The following is a 7648-nucleotide window of genomic DNA, read 5'->3' as shown; positions in this document are numbered from 1 at the left end:
ACAAAGAGAATGTAATAAGCTGCAAAAATGTTATCGATGATAATAGAGAGGTAATGGTAAGTCCCGAAAAGACTGAACCAGTAATTTCTGCACCGATAGACTTGTGTACTCCATCTGATTCATTACTTGCAGCTTTTTCTGAACAAAGTTTGCTAGGTGATTTTGCTATTCCAACCACTAACAAATCAGTGATTGAAATTATGATTCACACTGAGCCAGTGCAACCTAGCGTTATTACAGTTGATCGAGTCCCAGTGGGTGATGATGGTAATAGAAATGGAGATGTAATGAAAACACCACAAAATGATGCAGAACCATTAAATCAAGATGCTCCAGATGAACAAATTTGTGTGGAGGCCAATGAAGATCATTTGTCCCAATCCCCCGTAATGTTTCCAGAATGCTCTAATGACTCTTCTATTTTATCAATTTCATTCACTCAGCACTCCCCAAACACTCTGAACACAGTAAAACAGGATCTCAATACAATCAAGTACCAATTGCTTTGGCCCCAAATGAACTAACTTTGCAAGCTATGAACACGGCTCTTTTCTCGTTAGCCAAATTGTATGAAACACTTGATGCTAGACTATTGGATCAAAATGTTTTGCTTAAAGAACTGTTGGAACATAAGAATGTTGTGTTTCATTATGTAGAACCTATATTACCTAAAAATTTTACTCCTCAAAAAACACCTATTGCATCCTCTAGTATTCTGAAGAAAGTGGTCAGTAACGTGATTGTCAGCGAGCTAAAACAGCAACAAACTGACATATGATCTATACCTATAAACGTGAAAAAAGTCAGTTCTGGCTGTGTTAACCACGATAAGAGCATGATTGATACTATTGATCAACAAGATGCAAAACACAATGAAACTAGTTCAGAAGGAGTTGAAACTACAGGGAGAAAGAAAAAAAAACAGATTCATTCATGTCTTCTTTGGTAAATAGTGAAACATATAATATATTTAGTGTGACAAAAAAAGGACAAAAACAAATACCAAACACGCAATTTCAGAATAAAAAAACTTAGAACCAGAAACTGACGAAAAATAAAAAAAAACAAGAATTCGAGGCAATTTATCAAATTGCTCAATACACCTGACAAAAGAACGCAAGAAAAAAGTGCGGCAATAGTACGTAAATACATTGCTTTTAATAGAAGCAAACCAAATCCACCTCCTATCCAATTGGTCCCTAAAGGTGACAAAAATGTAATGCCCGATGAATTGAGCTACGAACCCCTTGATAACTTAGTAACTGAAGTTTGCAAACAAGAACAAACCGTGGGCACCTTAAAGACTTTTCCTCCCTTACAAACAAAAATGTGTGGTGATCGAGATACTTCATTTACAACATTAGAGGAAAGGCGAGAGGAAATCATGAAATCCATGGGCATCTTTTTCTCACGCAACACCCACAACTCCAAAGTGGATATGCCCAGGCCATGTGTAAATAAAATCAAACAAATGGGGGAACTTACCCCGAGAATTCAAGAGACAAGTGTATATCAAAATAACGCCAGTTTTGGAAACAGAATAGGACTCGAACATGCAAAAAATCTGGTATCGCATAAGCAACAAGAAACTAAGATGCCGCTCAAAAACAGACACAACAAGTCCAATGAAACCACTCATGTGAGTCTTATTTTGCAATGCCGAGGAGGCGATTTTGGGTTATATGACTTGAATTGATCCTCCGTATTGAACATCATGCAAAGTGTAAAAAGCGCTTCAAGAGACCAAGTCTGATGATTTTGCGCAAATAGAATTCATCAACGACCACGATAGGTCTGTTGTTAAAATTTGGATGTCATCTGCTATTGTTAAATATTCGATCTGGCAAGCGAGAAATTAATTATATCAACTAGGTTTCTTGCTAGATAACCCTTCAGCTGTAACAAATGCAAATAGTATTTCGTTCCCAAATGTAGCTAACATATACCCCTCAAAAATGTGAACACATATACGAATAATACAGACGGGCAGATACAATTAGCTGAAAGACATTTTGACCCAATGACGATAAAGTACTTCACAGCAGATGACAACCAAACAAAAACGATAACAACCTTTTCTCAAAACAAAGTAATTAATCAATGTTAGCTATCCCGTAACGGAAAAAAGAGCCTCCTTCAACTTGCCTCTTGGAACACCCGAACCCATATGCATCTCACGTCCTCTTCTGACTCTGTTTTAGGTCTATATGATATAATCATGCTGCAAGAAACATGGCTTATTACCCTCCTGGTCTGGGAAAATCACTCTGTAATCCTCGAACCTGCTATTAAATCAGCAAGGGGTCGCCCAAAGGCGGGACTTCTCACTGCTGTAAAGCTAACAAGTGGTTTGAATGTTGAAAAGTGGGCTTCTTATAATAGTTATATGCAACTAGTATGAATTACTTGCAATAGTCATGTTATCGCATGTATTAACATATACTGGAACCATCTAGACATTTCGGAAAATCGTTTTTTTTAAAGATCTAACCAAATGTCTGGACAAGATTGACAAAGATCAGCTGGTTCAATCCATTATTATTGCAGGTGATTTGAATATGGATTGCATGAATGACAAAGGGGGGAAAATGAAAGAAACTAAGAGAAAATGGAAAACTTTGATGCATGAGAGGGGGCTCAATATGTTAAATGGTGCTGTTCATGGTGACATCCCTTATAAAACAACATGGCAAAAAGGCAATGCTGCCTCAACTATAGACTATATATACACCAATTCTGAGCTCTTCTCCACTGTTTCTTCTTTTGAAGTATTAAAACAGACTAAAAGCGACCACAATCTTCTCCATCTCACTTGGACGAGTGAAGTTATTGACAACCCAAGATCTAAGCTTATAACCAACTTAAAAGTGTCCACTAAGGGTCACAGTTTCAAATGGTCCTCATAAAATCTTTATGATCTGCTTTCAGCAGTATCCTATCCAATGGATATTTTAAAGCCGGATTTACAATATTCAGATGGAGACTATGTGGCTACTCTACAATTATTTAAAAAACCATTAAGAACTTCTAACTTGGACCAGAGATATCACCCACATTCCTATGATGAAGAGATAAACAGTAGAAAAGACGACCTCAGAAGAGAGATTCGATATATAATACAACAGAATCCTACTAATAAGGCTTTCATGATATCCAAATGTAAAAACAAATATAAAAATTGGATAAAACAGTGGAGAGCGAAAATGTTACTACAAGATGCCCATTCTATGCTTTACTCTATCGCATCCAAGAACTCTGCTTTAGTATGGGGCCTAATCAAAACCGTTTATGGAAACAAACAATCCATAAATCAAATCAATGCGGTTCCAGAGGAAATATGGGTACAATACTAAAATTCTTTGTATGCGGAAACCCATTTTTCGGAAAGTCAATTTGATTATAGTCTGGAAGGGATCCAGGATTTGGTTTTTGACAACTTGGACATTGAAATGTATATTTTTTTTTTTTTTTTTTTTTAATTATTTATATATAATCATCTTAGATTTTTTAACAAAATTTCGAAGGGTAGTTGAAAAGAATACAAAAGTAGGAAGGTGAGGAAGATAAAGTCATTGCTGACTCGTAAAGATCTCATTATTCTGTATTGCTTTGCCAGACTAGGTGTAGAGCCAGTAAGACTTTTTTTCATTCCGTATTTTTTTTTTTCATTCAGTCTGCGTTGGAATAAGCACGTTGAGGATGTGTTTCATAATGTTTATGGTAGCCAACTGCCATGACTGTTTATCTCCGTCAAGCAGTTTGTTCCAACACGTTTCTTCCTTTTGGAGAGTAAAATTTGTAAAAATGTCTGTCAGGTATCTGTCGCGAATTGTTGTCGTCGGTGGACAGTTCAACAGTAGGTGGCGTATGGTTTCCGTGTCTCTAGTGGACTTACAGAGACGGCAGCCGCTTGACAAAGATTGTTGTCTAATCGCCAGTATTACGTTGGTTTCTAGGAGGTTCAATCTAATTTTTAAGAAGTAATTTCGGGCCGCTCTGTTTGGAAATAGTTTCAGGAATGGTTGGATGGAGTCAAGTTTCTTAGAAAAAGGAGGGAGGTGGCTGTTAAGTTTATACTTGGAAGCAAGGTCGTTGGTATTAATCCAGTCGAGTTCTTTGATTTTCTTAATAACTCGAACTGGGTTGGCAATGAGATCTTCTATATTACAGGCAACTGAGTCTAAGATGTTCAAAACTTTAGTTTCCCATTGGGTGAGCATATGACAAGTTCCTAGTCGGATTTCTTCGTTTAACAACTGATAGGCGTGGGGCGTATCTTTCTGTCTGCATTTCCGATAGAGCATGACACTATTACAATCCACAATTGATTTTAACGAGGAGAGGGTTAGTTCACGTCTGATTACTGATATCGGGGTTGTTTTCGGGAGGCCCAAGATTGAGCGCCAGAAATTTGCTTCTAGTTTTGGCCATAAGTCATCTGGAAGATTCGGCATTGCTTCAGCGCCATATGTCAAAGATGGAATGACTTTCCCTTTATAAAAATCTCTTGCAGGTATGATTGAAAATCTGCCGTATTTGATATCAATTGCCTTCCCTTGAGTGGCTAGCTTGGTAGTTTTTGCTCGTAGGTGCTCTTGCATTGCTTTTTCCTTATGTGAGCTGTCTATGATAACTCCCAAGTATTTGAAGTTAGTGACTTTCTCGATGTTGGTTGTGTCTAGTTTCAAGTTCGGTGTGTGTTTCTTTTTAGGGAATTTCTCTATTATCATCATTTTTGTTTTGGATTCGTTAATTTCCAAGTTATTTGTCATCATGTAGAGTTTAAGATTTGTTAGTTGGCGTTGAAGACCAATAGGGGTGTTATCCAGCAAGATTAGGTCATCGGCATAGAGTAGGCGACTAATTTGTTCTCCTCCGAGTTTTGGAGGGAAAGCTCGAATCTTTGTTTCAGTTTCTTGGAAGTCGCCTAAATAAGACCAAAACAGAGCCGGAGCCAATGGACAACCCTGTTTAACACCTCTGTTAGTTGCTATTGCTTCTGTTAATGTGCCTTGCTTGTTTAAACGGACCCTCATGGTGGTGTTTGAATACAAAGCTTTGATTGGGTTGAGTATGTCTAATGGGCATTTCCAAGAGGCGAGCTTTCTCCACATCCTTTCTCGATCTACTTTATCGAAAGCCTGTGTGAGGTCGACAAAGGTGATGTATAGGCGTGGGCGACCTTCCCAGATTTTGCTTTTAAGGGCGTTCAATATCAAAATGTTGGCGTTTGTCCCCAAATTCTTTTTAAAGCCGGTTTGTAGCTTGTCGTGACACGGGGCATCGTTGGCCCAGGTAGTGAAGTGTTTTAACAGCAAAGACCCAAACATCTTGCCTATTGGATCGAGGAGAGCGATCGGACGATAGTTCGCTGGGTCTAACCTACCTCCTTTTTTATAGATAGGGACCACGTTTGCACTTGTCCATGAGGGCGGGATGGATTTTGTGGCTGTACAGCGTTTAAATATTTGGCTCAGGAGGGGAGCCCAGGTCTCTGGGTGGGATTTCAGGTCAAAGTTCGTGATGCCATCAGGGCCGGGCGCACGTGATGGTTTTAGCTTTTTAATTAAAGCTATGATGTCCTCAATATTGTCCACGCTGATCCAAGGGGTATCATTAGATTCCATCAGAGGAAATTTGGTAATTTATACATAAAAATGTATATTAAAAAACTGAGTAAGTCGAAAGTCCCTGGCCCGGATGGTCTTTCTAACGTAATGTTAAGGACTAATCCTGAGATCTGGGCCTCCATTCTAGGAGTAATCTTCAACCAAGTCATTAATAGCAAAAGAATCCCAACTTCATGGCAAAAGTCAATCATTGTCCCAATCTATAAGAAAGGGGACAGATTGAACCCAAAAAATTATAGACCCATTGCGCTTCTTGATGCGCCAGAAAAATGTTTTGCTCTTCTTGTGTTGAGAGATTTTAACAAATGGACCAAAGAAGCGGAACTTAATGATCCATACCAGACAGGCTTTATTGTAGGCATAGGCACATCGGTGAACTTACGGGTTCTTGACACTATTAAACAACACGAATTACAAGTCAATCAACCACTCTATATGGCCTTTATTGTTTCGAGACCGCTTTTGACACGGTGTCAAGATCCTTATTGTGCGAATAATTAAAGGAAAATGCGTGCCCAAAGCACATACTACATTGGATAATGCAATTTCACACAGGAACATCTATACAAGTGCGCTTGACGATGGACGGTGCGTTATCGAAATCGATTAAGACATTCAAGGGCCTGAAGCAGGGGTGTCTATTGGCATCAACCCTTTTTAATTTCTTCATTGCTGATGTTGTAAAGAAATTCAGTAGAGTTCTCTCAGATGTGCCTCGTCTTGGTAAACATCCAATACCATGGATGTTCTATGCTGACGACTTAGTTCTATTGGCAAAGACGATAAAGGGACAGCAAAATTTACTTGATCAATTGGGGGAATATGTACAAGCAAATGAATTGGTTATTAATGTCTCAAAAACTAAAATCCTGAAGAATGTACCCAACAAAAAAGCAGGAGTATCTCATTTCTCGTTGTTCTTGGGGGGAAAGATCCTGGAGAATGTCTCCCAATATAAATATCTGGGAATGAACATAAACACCTCCAGACTAGACACACCATACCTCAAGGAATTGAAAAGAAAAATTAGTACTGCTATTTTGCAAGCATCTATCATAAACTACAGATTCTGCAAATTCTCTATGAAACCAAAAATCTAATTTTATTGCCAAAAGGTATTTCCGACTGTACTTTATGGTGCTGAATCCAGGATCTGGAGAAACGAGATGGTCTGGCAAAGATTGGAAGGACAATTTTGGAAGAAGGTATTACATGTGCCAAAAGCTTCACAGATGTGATTATTGAGGTATGAATTGGGCATTTCCTCGCTAAATTCCATGTATATGTGGATACTTTGCAGTCTTTATAGAAAAGGTATCATGGTACAACAGGATAATTCTTTATTGCAAGTATTGTCGAGTTACATGAGAACGAGTGAGCACAAAGGAATGAGCACATGTTGCCACCAAGTCAAAAACTTTCTGATAAAAACAGGTTTCAGAAGAGGTATTGATAACGAATCCGGAAAGAGCAAAAGAAAAAATTATGATTTGGGATTGGATAAACATATATGAACAATGTCAAAAGACTGGTCATGCTTTGCATCACACAATTGCCATAAAAAAAGTTAGGACAACAGAAAGCTATTTGCTAAAATTTCCTGGTGCAGAAGCAAGAAATGAATTCTTAAGATTCAGAATGAATTGGTGGCATACTAAAAGCAATCTAGCCAAGTGGAACGTCGTTAGCAAAACAGAGAGCTTCTGCCGATTTTGCAAAAAATCAGAAAATGCAGAAACTTTATATCACTTAGTAGCAGAATGCCCTACACTGTTGACCATGAGAATAGAATGCTTTAAGAAGCATTTCGAAACATATACTCCCCTTAGAGTTGAAAATGTCTGGTATCAAATCTATAATACCCAGATAACAACTATAAGAATAGCTGTTGTAAATTTTTTGAAAGCTCTAAAATTAAAAGAAAACTTGATAGTGGCGTGATAATATACATGAAACATATCTCAGGCAAGTTTGTTAACAAAAACCTAACTATGATTTTAGATCTTTAGAAAAGTATA

Source organism: Ambystoma mexicanum, chromosome 7p (genome assembly GCF_040938575.1).
Source record: "Ambystoma mexicanum isolate Mex_15411 chromosome 7p, UKY_AmexF1_1, whole genome shotgun sequence".
NCBI lineage: Eukaryota > Metazoa > Chordata > Amphibia > Caudata > Ambystomatidae > Ambystoma > Ambystoma mexicanum.
This window is presented reverse-complemented; position numbering follows the sequence as displayed.